Raw genomic sequence first — 13,235 nt, 5'->3', positions numbered from 1 at the left:
GGTAAAATGTGAAAATAGCATCAAGAATGAGAAGCATCAAATACTCCTCCTCACATTTATCCTGATGAAGCACCAGCATTAAGATAGCCCCATGTTAAAACTCCCTGTAGTCAGTACACTGAATCATCTGGAACAGTAGTTGTAAAACTGTATCTTCCAGAATGCACTTTACCTTTACCCCATTATGTTATTCAGCTCCAGACTCACTGTGAGGTTATGACTTGTAGACAATTTGGTATGAAATGCCACCAAAAATGAAAACTGATCATCACACATGTCTAAAAGAAGTGTCAAGGAAGCATAAGCTTTTATTATATTAGAAACAGTCCTTGACTGACAATTGGACATTATTATTCAAAATAAACACAAATAAAGAACTGTGTTTCTGCTTGATTTCAAACCAGGGACCTTTCATGTGAACGTGATAACCACTACACTACAGATACACGTAGAACCTATTCAGTGTACACATTAATGGACGGATCCGTTAGCCAATAGTAGGAACTTATTAGTAGCTGTTAGCGTTTTTTTTTTTTTTATGAAACTTTATTGAATTCAAAGAACAATACAGAAAAGTGTTGTCTTCATAAAAAAAAAACCTACACAAAATGCACTCGCTCAGGGAGACATTTAGGAAATACATTAAATTTTAATAAGGATGATGATAAAAGCAACAACAGCAACGACCCCATCGCCAAATTTTAAGAAGAAGAAGAAGAAGAAGAAGAAGAAGAAGAAGAAGAAGAAGAAGAAGAAGAAAGCAGTAGAAGAAGACTAACACGATGAGCACGGCTGAGCGGAATTTCTTGATTGACGACCGAATGTTAGAAGAAAATAGGTTTGTACAAGCAAATTAATTACTAGAATTAATGTATTGGAATTTCTGAAATTTCTCATTATTCTTAATTCACTAGCCGGGCGTGATGTTGAAATTGTCGATGTCCGTGTCTCCATAGTTGTTGGACGCGGCACTTTTCCCACTTCCTGCTGGCGTTAAGACTCAAATTATGCAGCAATATGCTCTTGTAGTATAGTTACAAAGAAGCATTTTGTGATATATTGGTTATCATTAGAAAACTCGAAATCTCCTGGTTTTGTCTGACATTTACCCTGATAATTGCAGAAATGTCGAAGACAGGTAAACCGGACGCGTACTGAGCAGATATTCTGCACCACTATGCCAGGAAAGCCCCCCCAGCTAGTCCATTGACTCCAGTACACGACCACCAAGTCTGTGAATATGATATCTCTGGAAAAATCCCCTGCAAATGTGGACATTATAAGGTAAGTGATGATTATATTCAAGGTAATTTAGTTAAATGGCAGTTGCCATAAACTATAGATAAACTGTTATGTATTGGCTTTACCAACTGGCAGTTTTCAATACCTAAACAATGCATCATGTTTTTGGAAAAGTTTGAGAGGAATGTGACATGAACTTTTTAATTATTGTAATGTCAGCGAATATGTTGTTTAAAATGTGTTCAAAAAATGTTTATCTGTGTTAGCAAGAACCAGCTTCACTTTATCTGGGTATGGCCAGTGCTTTTGTTTTTCGACTGACCACATGTTCCATGCTGGTAATGGCAGCTGTCCTTGCAGTGGCACTTTTTAGGTGTGTCACCTGTAGTACCTTACCAGTGGATCTCCCAGGGGGAATGAATTCTGGCAAGAGTGCACGACCGAGCATTTCGTCGCCAAGGGCATTCATGTTGGACATCAGCTGGACATCGAAGACTTTCTTGTTTGATGCACCACTTGCATCCGTACCTTCATGGGCTCCGATCATGTTCAATCTGGATCCACCCTTGGGCATGTACATCTGTGTGTGCATTACAGTAGATCTCCATCTTTGATTAAAATATTAGTTTATTCATTTATTAGGTGATGACACACATTTCTGTATATGTGTACACTCTTCTTGTAGAAAATGTATATTCTTATATGACTATAATTCAGCAGCAGACTTGTAAAGGACATGAGTCACGCTAGAGATACACAGTTACCAGTCAAAAGTTTTTGACGCACCTTCTCATTCAACGGTTTTTCTTTATTTCTTTCATTTTCTAAATTGTAGATTAATACTTAAGACATCCAAACGATTGTGGCACGGCGAGCGGTATAGGGAAGGTTGCAGACAACGCCACCTGGGGACTTCCACCCCAAGATATAACAAGATCTATAAACTACCAGCGGTCAATTTGAAACAAGGCACACGGTTCAAAATTCCACAGGACGAGAGTGTGATTTCCAATTATAAAAGTATTTTTATTAAACAATTTAAAATGAGCCACAGACTAAATAAATCGAAATAATGATAATAATGGTAAGGAGTGATGTGAGGAGCTGCCAAAGGAAATAAGGGACAGGGCTGGGGCTTACCACGACAGCGGTAACAAAAAAGGGAGGGATCCAAAACTACACTGCACCCGTGACACTGCAAACCAAAAAGTGAAAAGGAACCACCACCAGGGGAACCGCTGCCGCTCTGGGCCTCAGCACCTGTCAACAGAAAGGAACAATATTAAAACCATAAAATCAAGGCAGTCCTCACACACGACATAACAAAATATCACCACCCCAAACCCAAAAGAAACTATACTAAATCACAAATTATCAGAATCAGGAAAAAGAAATATTTCTAAACAATTAATCAAATATAACAGAAACTCAATCAATAATAATTCAATGAAATGAATAACAGAAATAAACAAATCCAAACAATAAATCCAATATAACACTGAGACGCAATAACAATTCAATGGAAAGAAATAGAGAAGAAATAAACTCAAACAATCAATAAATGTCTGCCACTCTAGATTGATTTAAAACAGTCTTGGCGGGTATGGCTCTGTGGCAATAAAAGTTAGGACGCCTCTCTGGGCGCACGCCGGCAACTTTTGTCTAGGCTGTGTTGCCACAGTCTTTGGCTGCAGTCAACAAGGCCGGATCAGAGAGTCGGGTGCAGGCCGAACCGGAGCGCGGAGTTAAAGCGGCTGGAGTCCCACGAAGAGCCGCACTAAGGGGAGTAGTTACACCGGCAGAATGGAAGAGAGAAGAACAGCCAAAAGCCAAAACCACGCCGAAGCCAAGACAAAACCAAACGAGAACGAGCCAAGGCAAAAGGAGAACCAAGACAAAAGAAAGGAAGCGCCAGGACCCAAAAAGAGCCAGGACAGCAGCGAAGCTCACAGCGGCGCGTGACGGCCGCGCACGGAGTGCAGGATTGGAGGTGTCACAGCGGCAGGAGGAGGAAGCGCACAGCCCAGACTCTAGCAGCGACAGCCGGGAGAAAACAATCAGTACACCTCACCAAACCATCGGCAGCGTAATATAATAAACGGCAGAGAACTGAGCGTCTTACCCGCAGAGAGTGCACCACACACACACTGACCCGAGGGAGACAGCCCGGCTCCAGGTAACACCGCACTGCCGGACGGAGTGAAACTGAGGTAAGCGCCAGGCCCACAACACAGAATAACTCGAGCTGATTGAGGAGACACAGAGCATGCATACCTTTGTTTTGAGATCTAACCTGCAAACCAGCGAGACGCCACCACACTCGCTGTCGGCTCCGTGAAGGAGGAAGAGGAGGCGGAAAGGACGAGACGGGTCCGACCTGGTCTATTTATAGGTGATCGCGCAATTGTCTGCCACCCTGCCCCTCACGGCAGGGAGTGCAGCGCTATCCTGCCACACTATGAAGGAACACATATGGAATGATGGAGTAAACAAACCAGAATATGTTTTAGATTTTAGCTTATTCAAAGTAGGCACCATTTGCTTTGATGACAGCTTTGCACACTCTTGGCATGCTCTCAATCAGCTTCATGAGGTAGACACCTGGAATGGTTTTCAATTAACAGGTGTGCCTTGTCAAGAGTTAATTTCTGGAATTTCTTGCCTTTCTTGCCTTGGATGTCTTCAGTATTAATCTACAATTTAAAAAATGAAAAAAAGAAAGAAAAACCATTGAATGAGAAAGTGTGTCCAAACTTTTGACCTGTACTGTACATTCATACTTACCCAGGATAAAGGTGCTTTGGTGGCGATAAAAGCCACATCTGAAGACATCTAGGACCTTGTCTCCTTTTTGTAACCCTGAGCTGAGTTTGGTGTAGAATTCAACACCAGGTGGATCTTGGATGCAGGTCAAGTGTGTCTATTTTACCTCCCACACACGTGTCATGGTCTTATGATTGATCAGGCGTAAACCAGAGGGGTCAGTCAGTTCCCACATGGAGTTCAGCAATCCTTGGATCAGGCTATGGGTTTGGGGTATGTTTCCATTCATTAAACCAGCAGTGAGGAGGTGAGGAGAGATGAGGCTTCCTAAGGAGACTTGAGCAAGGAAACACAGGTGTATCCTCGCAGCCTCATAGCGGGATCACTTCATAAATGTGAGTGTAGACGTGTATTCTCTTGTCCCTTGATCTGATAAATTAGATTTCTACATTTGTCTCATTCCAGGGTTGATGCTTGATGCTCTTGCAAAAGATTAAGATGTTGAGTAGGCTTCACTTTTTAAAGGGCCTTAAAATTAAAGCCCATCCTAACCACAACCCTCACTGTTCCACCCCGACATTGTCCCTACCCATCAGTTTTCCTATATAAACATTTTTAACCATAGCATTTTTTGTATACAATCTAAATTAACAATCTAAATGGACCAAAAACAGCCAATAGAAAAAACTGTCAATGACAATGTGAGAAAATGATGGTCACTAGTCTGGCCCTAATTCAGGTTAATTGTTTTTTGTTTTTCAGACACATAGACTGTGCTGTGGGTCATCATCATTTTGGTTAAGGCTTTCTGTGGAAGGTTCAGCAACTGAGGGAGCAGATTTAAATTTTAACAATTCTCCTTATTCATAAAACATCTAAGGGGAAAAGCTACTACATGCTAATCTATAGGTCATGGGCGGATTGGATGTGTGTGAGTTAGGCCACCCCCAGAGACTGATCAAACAAGTTATAGTCATAAATTCAAAGCACAAACATGAACCAAACCACAACCAAAATTAATGTTGAATGTTATCAATTAATGAAAGTGCTTCAGAAACGTCTGATTCCCAGAATTTATTAATGAAAACAAACTTAAATCATGTCCGCTGCGGGGCAGCTTAGACAAAGACAGCACGGTGTGGCCGCCTATAAACAATTCAAAACAACATTAACACATACACCCAGTTCAGTGATCTTTAAGGTTTCTTCAGTTCATTAATATCAATAAATTACTCCCATGAAAGACTGATTCTCCACCAGAAGTCCAAGTCCAAAGAAAGGAACAAAAAAAACTCTGCTTAGAGAGGCAGGTGAGTGATTAGTGTAGCTCTGATCAGTAAAAAAAACTATGCTATCTCACCAGATATGCCCCGTTGGAATCCAGGTCCCGCTTGCGATGACAAAGAGGCATAATTCACAACCCAAAACCAAAACAAAACAAAAAAAACAATCCATACCGTGGTTAGAGTCCTTAAACCAAGGAAAGTTAGGCCGATTGTCCTCCCATGCCGCTGACCTCCAAATGCTGACGTAACCCCATCTGTCCTTCCTCTCTCTCTTCCTGCAGTCCGATGTCACTTCCCGTTTTTAATACCTCCGAAGCACACATAAAAATAAATAAACAAATAATAACAAAAAGTCAATTTCATAGTCCATTGTATCTGTGCCGCAGCAATATGGCCACTGATATTAATCATTACTTTCCCTTTTTTAAAAAAAAAAAAGGTAATGGGAGATGACAGTCAGAAAAAAAAAATACAAACATTTACATTCTTAACCATCCCAAAATACCTAACACAAGGTGGACCTAGGCAACCATCACAAAATTAGTAAGCAGCTGATGTGCCAAAAAGCTGCAAAACATTATCAGGCAGCTGGTGCTCATAGCAAGCCTCACCGGACAGCTTCAGTCCATATTGGATTTACAGGATGGAGTTAAGGGTCTGCAAGGACATCCGAGTTCAAAGTTTGCTTTTTCTCACCTGGCTGAATACTCTCTCGACTTCAGCATTTGAGTGTGCAAGGACAACACAGACAGCAGCCATGACAAGTTCTTGAAACTGGTTGATATCAGCTGCATCCCTGAACGTCCAAGTCTCACTCCAGAAGCCCAGTGTGTTATTTGTCTCATTCCATTTACTAAGATGGATGGCACGCCATTGCTGGACAATCTTGTCTGTCTCTGCAAGGGAGTAGCCAAGGAGCTTGGCTATTTTTACTATTTCCCCAGGGTTCTTATTGTGCTTTAGAGTTTCCTCTTCATTGAAAACTGACATGTACTACAATGCTTTGATGTTGTCCAACAGTCTCAACCTCAACTCATTAGTGAGGAAGATGGTGAGGGCTATACACTGCTTTTGGGCATTGTTTTCATCCTCAGGCGCAAGGTGGAGCTCAGCTGCCTTTGACTCAAAAAGGTAACCAAGGTATAGTTTGGGACTGATGTATCCATCTATTGGCCCTTTCAGTACATCAACATTTGCCAGTGGATTCAGCACCCTGCTGCTCACAGGCTTGATCAAGCTAACCAAGCTGTCAAGTAGCTTAAGAGGATCTACCTGCTCTCCCTCAAAAGCCCTGATGGCCAACTGTACCTCACCCAGCACTGGCTTCAAAAATGTCAGATACAAGATGTTTTGAGGATCACTATACATGGAGTATAAAACCTTATCACACATTTAACACTGATAGTGGTAGCTTTCTTTCGTTTGCCGCTTCTTTAGGGGCTCACCTCTCATTTCTTGCTCCTGATCCTCAAGGGCTGCCTTTCACAATCACCATTCCTGGAACTGATTGTGAGAAACTAGTGTTGCTGGGGCTGGCAGGTAATGAAGCCTGTCCTGAGGTTGAGGTGTTGGAGCTGGTGGCGATTGGTCAGGAAGGCCACCCCGTGAGTGAGACGCTGGCACTGGTGGCAGCTGGTAAGAGTTCCAGCCCTGAGAGTGAGTTGCTGGAGCTGGTGGCCGCAGGTTTGAGGACCAGCCCTGATGTTGAGACTCTGGCGCTGGTGGCGCCTGGTATGGAGACCAACCCTGAGATTGAGATGAGGTTGAGATTGGTTTCCCTGGGGGTATAAACTCTGGCAGAAGTGCACTTCCCAGGAGGACGTTCACACTTGACATCAAACGTACATCATTGATTCTCGTTTGTGATGTGCCACTCATATTCAGAGCTTGCTGAGACCGATTGATGTTCCACCTGGATACTCCCTCAAGCATGTACATCTGTGTATGCAGAGCATTACATCTCCACCCTGGCAAGACAAAAGCATTGGTGACAACAACAAAAAGAATGATATGACAGCTTAATACACAGCATTCATTAACAAAATGTTTAAAAAATTTAGCATTTCAACTTGCCTGGGATGAAACTACACTGGTGCTGATGAAAGCTCTCAAGAGAGGAAGACCCTTTGCCATATCACAGGACTTCAAGTTTTTGATCTCCCTTCTCCAACCCTGATTCAGTGTTTGTAACGGTACACCAGGTGGATCTTGGATGCAAGTGCTTCTGCTGTACCTCCCATACAAGGGACATGCCTTCATGATTTATGAGAGGTACACCAGTAGAGTCAGTGAGTTCCCACATAGAGTCCAGCAGTTGCTGGATCAGGGCACAAGTCTCCTCAACCCTTCAGGTTCTCCTGCGGCAGTGCTTGGCCAGTTCACTGGAAGTGATGCTGGATAAAATCTGATTGTGAGTGGATATGTGACCTTGATGCTTTTTGACCTTTTTTATGAGCTCTTTTTGACCTTTTTTATGAGCTCTGCCCTCTTGGCTTGTCTGTGGTGTTCAATGTCATCTTTGTCCCATTCAAAAATGCAGCTGGACAACTTGGAGCAGAATGTACCATACAGTGGATGGTGCTCAGTGGCGTGAACGGTCTGAAACCACTGGGCCAGGGGCAGGGGACAGAAGGGTGGTGGCTGTTAATAAAGAGCTTCAGACTGGATGAGGACACATGACTTTTTGTGGATCTCACAATCAGTGAGGTAGTCAATGGTCTGCCTTGCCCACTCCTCGCTATGTATCTCCTGCAAGGCTTGCTGTAAATAGCTGGAGCTGTTCCCTACTGTTCTTGGTCGCAACATTGCCACACATCTCCTGTCCAGTGCCAGGTATGTTGTGAGTCCGGCTGGAAATTTGTTTCGGTGGGAGGGATCCAGCTGTTTTAAAATGTCAGTGCTCCAAGGGCAGACAGGAACCATGCATTTACTACACCTTGGATAGTCTCCACCAACTAATTAATACTTGGAGTCAATGACCTCTCTGATTTTTGTGTAAATACCAGAGCGGTGCATCTTCATATTGCACTGGGTACATTTTAGAGGGATTCCCCACATCCGCATTGGAGCCCACAGAAACGTGCTGCCGGAAATAATTAGTGGATTGGGAGGTGAGGTGGATTTGGTGGGGTTTGATGGATGAAACCATCAGACAATCAGAGATTTTGTCTGATTGTCCTGTCATAGAGAATTTGAGCAATCCACTCCTGGTCAGCTCGCTTGAGGACTCTTGTGAACTGCTTCAGCAGAAAACTCACCCAGTTCACCTCAGGAGGCCGCAGAGTGAGTGGGTGTCGCTGTGGTGCCAGTGACATCTCTTGCGCTGTGGGAGGGACAGGAATATCTGGTGGGTCACTGTGTTGCTGTGGCGCCAGTGCTGTCTCTTGGGCTGCCGCAGGGGGAGGAGCAGGAACATCTGAGAGGTCTGTTGGACAGCTCAAAAGATGAACACTCTCTATGTGCTGTAACAATCCAACAGCCCCCCAGGCCTTTGCGCCACACTGCTCACATTGCTCCTGGACATGGTAGTGCTGCGTGTAATCCTCACTCACCACCTCCCGACTACACAGCGAGCATGTGACAGACTTCCCCTCGGTCATCCTATGCAGAGGCGGGGCTTTCTGACCTACACCTGCACTGGCCTGTGAACCTGTAGATCCCCCAGCTGCTGCACTTGTGCTGGCCTGTGGATCTGGAGCTTTTCCTGTTGCTGCACCTGCACTGGCCTGTTCACCTGTAGCTTTTCCTTCTGCTGCACTTGCCTTTGGGGCACTCAGCTGACCTGAACTGGCTGCTGCCGTCCCTGCCTTCTCTCCTAACTGGGGAGAACAAAACTGGGTTTACCTTTACAGTAACATCCTGCTCCCCAGGTCAGAGGACAAGCAGCAATCCGCTCCTGTTGAAAATTTATGCTTACCCTGAACATATAGGAGCATCACACCTGCCCAGTGTGAATCTGGTTTCCCAGTCTTCATCATTTCTACAGTTAAGCACAAAGGAATGAAATACAGCTGTGATTAGGCAACAGCTGTAAATAGCCTATTTCATTTACTACTGATCATTCAAGAAAAAATAAAATAAAATACATAAATATGATTGTGATATATCAGAAATTGTAGGATATGCATACCCTGACATACCGTAGATATAGTAGGCTACAAACAGTGATTTCACGAATTTGTTTTATCATATAGTTTAGTGGGTTTTGCTGACGTCACACGATTAAGAGCACTCAAAAATATATATCTAAATATATACAATAATATAATGGTAGGAGAAACACTGTATAACAGCAACAGTTTCCATGTCATGTCACTGACACAACACATTGTTTAAGCTGACCGACACGAAGGCTTTGGGTATAAATAAAGTTGACTTATTTGAGACAGACAACAACATTACATCAGCACAAACAAACACATTTAAGCAATATCACATGAGAGGGAGTGTTGATATTCAACACAACAGCATGACCTCGAGTGTGATATTGCTTTAATACAAAAGCTTTTGACACAACTGATCATTCCTTACTTCTCCAGAAATTGGAATGTCACACAACAGTGGTTAGGAAGTTATTTAAGTAATAGGTTTCAATATGTTGAAATTAATAAGACTACATCATACCCCAGAAGAGTAACCTGTGGTGTTCCACAAGGCTCAGTATTGGGACCTAAGTTATTTATATTATATTTAAATGACATTTGTACAGTGTCTAATAAGTTAAAATTTGTTATTTTTGCTGATGACACAAATGTATTTTGTTCAGGGGAGGATTTGAAAGAAGTACAGATGACAGTAGAAGTAGAGTTGATTCAGCTAAAAAAATGGTTTGGTATTGATAAGTTATCATTGAATGAAAACAAAACAAAATTTATGGTGTTTAGTGCTGCCAAGACTAATTGTGAAGTAAAATTGATAGAATACATGAAACTAAGTTTTGGGAGTAATTATTGATCATAAATTGTGTTGGAAGCCTCATATGGAATATATCAAAGGTAAAAAATATCCAAAACTATTACTATTCTTTATAAAACAAGGGACTTACTGAAGAAATGTCTGCATATTCTATACTATTCACTTATATTACCATATATGACATACTGTGTTGAGGTTTGGGGAAATGTATATAAAACTAACATAGACCCTATGATAAAACTTCAAAAAAGAGTAATTAGAATAATAAACAAAGTGAGCCATTGTGAACCAACTAAGTCACTATTTATAAGATCTGGTGCATTAAAATTTACATTTTAATTTACACATATTGTGTTTTGAAAAACATTGGAGATAATTTTTCGAGCAAAGAATAACAGCCTTCCAGTTTGTATTCTTCAGTTATTTAAATTAAGAGAAGGAAATTATAATTTATTCACTTTTGAGATGTGTACAGTGAGAACTAATGTAAAATATAAATGTGTTTCAGTGTGGGGAGTTAAAATATGGATAAGCTCAGTGATGAGTTTAAGCTAGGTAGTTCTCTGTTGAGTTCTATGAAAGCCTTAAAATGTAAAATAATGAATAATTATAATTTACAGTAATGATTATTTTTGTCTTATTATTTTGTACTGCTAATATCCTAGGTAATCTAATGTCATGGAATGTATAGGATAGGCAAATATAAGCCTTGGGCTTCAGCCTATATCCTTTTTCGATCACTGTATTATTTTTTTATTATTATTATTATTATTATTATTTTTTTGCTTTTGTGCATAGTTGCAATTATGTATAATATGTGCCGGCTAAATTGTATATGCACATTGGTTGATTTTGATGTTGGTGTTTTCTGACCGAAATAAACAATTTCATTTATTCAAAGGACAGAACTGTCAGGCCTGTATCAGGAAGTCATAACTAGTTAAGGGCTAAAATGAAGACATACACCAATCAGGCATAACATTATGACCACTGACTGATGAAGTGAATAACACTGATTATCTCTTCATCATGGCACCTGTTAGTGGGTGGGATATATTATGCAGCAAGTGAACATTTTGTCCTCCAAGTTGGTGTGTCAGAAGCAGGAAAATGGGCAAGTGTAAGGATTTGAGCGAGTTTGACAAGGGCCAAACTGTGGTGGCTAGGCGACTGGGTCAGAGCTACTCCAAAACTGCAGCTCTTGTGGGGTGTTCCCGGTCTGCAGTGGTCAGTATCTATCAAAAGTAGTCCAAGGAAGGAACTGTGGTGAACCAGCGACAGGGTCATGGGAGGCCAAGGCTCATTGATGCACATGGGGAGTGAAGGCTGGCCTGTGTGGTCTGATCCAACAGACGAGCTACTGTTGCTCAAATTGCCAAAAACAGTTAATGCTGGTTCTGATAGAAAGGTGTAAGAATACACAGTGCATCGGAATTTGTTGCGTATGGGGCTTCATAGCTGCAGACCAGTCAGGGTGCCCATGCTGACCCCGTCCACTGCCGAAAACGCCAACAGTGGGCACCTGAGCATTGAAACTGACCATGGACCACAGAGCAATGGAAGACGGTGGCCTGATCTGATGAATCACGTTTTCTTCTACATCATGTGGATGCCGGGTGTGTGTGTGTCGCTTACCTGGGAAACACATCTCACCAGGATGCACTATGGGAAGAAGGCAAGCCAACGAGCTTGAGGTGTTGACTTTGGCTCCAAATTCCCCAGATCTCAATCCAATCAAGCATCTGTGGGATGTGCTGGAGAAACAAGGCCGATCCATGGAGGTCCCGCCTCGCAACTTACAGGACTTAAAGGACCTGCTGCTAACATCTTGGTGCCAGATACCACAGCGCACCTTCAGGAGTCTAGTGGAGTCCATGCCTCAACAGGTCAGGGCTGTTTTGGCAGCAAAAGGGGGACCAACACAATATTAGGCAGGTGTTCATAATGTTATGCCTGATCGTTGTACGTTCTCTGGTTTCAGCAAGCTGACTTCTCTGATATCTATAGATAGTGTGTTCCAGAGCTTTGTGGCTACTTTTGAATAAGCTGAATTCTGTTTTTTTTTTTTTTAAATACTGCATTACAGTAATTAAGTTGACTTGAAGTAAAGGCATGAATTAAGTTTTTGCAGCATCTTTTTGATTTTTAAATGGTCATACAAAATGAAGTTTTCAACACCTTGTTTATGTCAATCAGAAGGACTTTTTAAGATGATTGATAAAGATATCCTGAGATGTAGAATTGTGTGAAATGTGTTTTTTTTTCTGTAATTAAAGCATACAGTCATTACGGGGAATCAGAGATGAGTACTTCTGTTTTGTAATGCTGAAAGGAGACGTGGGAGTGAGTGAGAAGGAAACCCCTGAGGTCTAGTATGTAAACACATTAACCGTTCATTTACCTTAACACCAGATTTGCTGTGGCTTTATCCTCTTATCTGCAATCCCATCACTAGTGATTAGTGCCATTCAGGCTCCTGAGGGAATTAAGGCAAGGCCACCATGGTACAGTAATGTGCCCATAAATAATGTGGCAATGTGTAAATAAACAGAAGAAGGGTAAGGACAGACACAAGCAGACCATATAGTCCGTTTTGAATGATCAGACTTATTCAAACTTCCATTTTAAATGTATGAAAAACCATAAGAAAATTACCCTTTTAGCTTTCTATGCATGTAGATTATAATGATTTTGATCAAAGCTGCAACCGTTTCAGTTTAGCTTGGAATGAGGTTTGGTATTGGTGAGGCTGGGGGCATTTTATGAGCAAGCCTTCTGTGATACTACTCATCACTCCTCAACCCCCAACGTATTCTGTTTAAAAAGTTCAGCAGTCAACAATTTTAAGGCATTTATAGATGAAAAGCCAAGTCAACAATCACGGTCAATGATGAATAATTATGATTGATCAGCATACTCTGTCACACTCTCCTTCTCATCTGTTCACCTGCTCAGTCTGCACTCTTCACCCCCCCACCGGTTCAATCACCTGACACACACCTGAGGTTCATCACCAATCAGCATCATACT

At 41.9% G+C, this 13,235-nt stretch overlaps 3 long non-coding RNA genes across 3 annotated transcripts; 1 reads left to right on the top strand and 2 right to left on the bottom strand.

The window, feature by feature from the left end:
* The first annotated feature begins 763 nt into the window (after positions 1-763).
* Positions 764-2,765, top strand: LOC143336754 (uncharacterized). Its single transcript, XR_013078548.1, has 3 exons — positions 764-838; positions 1,124-1,284; positions 1,603-2,765. It is a non-coding gene; the product is annotated as an uncharacterized LOC143336754 (long non-coding RNA).
* LOC143336755 (uncharacterized) lies at positions 2,431-3,578 on the bottom strand. The gene is made up of 3 exons (XR_013078549.1): positions 3,517-3,578; positions 3,365-3,429; positions 2,431-2,502 (listed from the first exon to the last, which is right to left on the bottom strand). It is a non-coding gene; the product is annotated as an uncharacterized LOC143336755 (long non-coding RNA).
* Positions 3,579-5,090: 1,512 nt separating this feature from the next.
* LOC143335881 (uncharacterized) lies at positions 5,091-12,696 on the bottom strand. Its single transcript, XR_013078474.1, has 4 exons — positions 12,607-12,696; positions 7,758-9,270; positions 6,737-7,725; positions 5,091-5,599 (listed from the first exon to the last, which is right to left on the bottom strand). It is a non-coding gene; the product is annotated as an uncharacterized LOC143335881 (long non-coding RNA).
* Between the last annotated feature and the right edge of the window lie 539 nt (positions 12,697-13,235).

This window comes from Chaetodon auriga, chromosome 18, assembly GCF_051107435.1.
Source record: "Chaetodon auriga isolate fChaAug3 chromosome 18, fChaAug3.hap1, whole genome shotgun sequence".
Classification (NCBI taxonomy): Eukaryota; Metazoa; Chordata; class Actinopteri; order Chaetodontiformes; family Chaetodontidae; genus Chaetodon; species Chaetodon auriga.
Note: the sequence above shows the minus strand (reverse complement) of the source record. Positions and strands in the feature narration are given on the sequence as shown.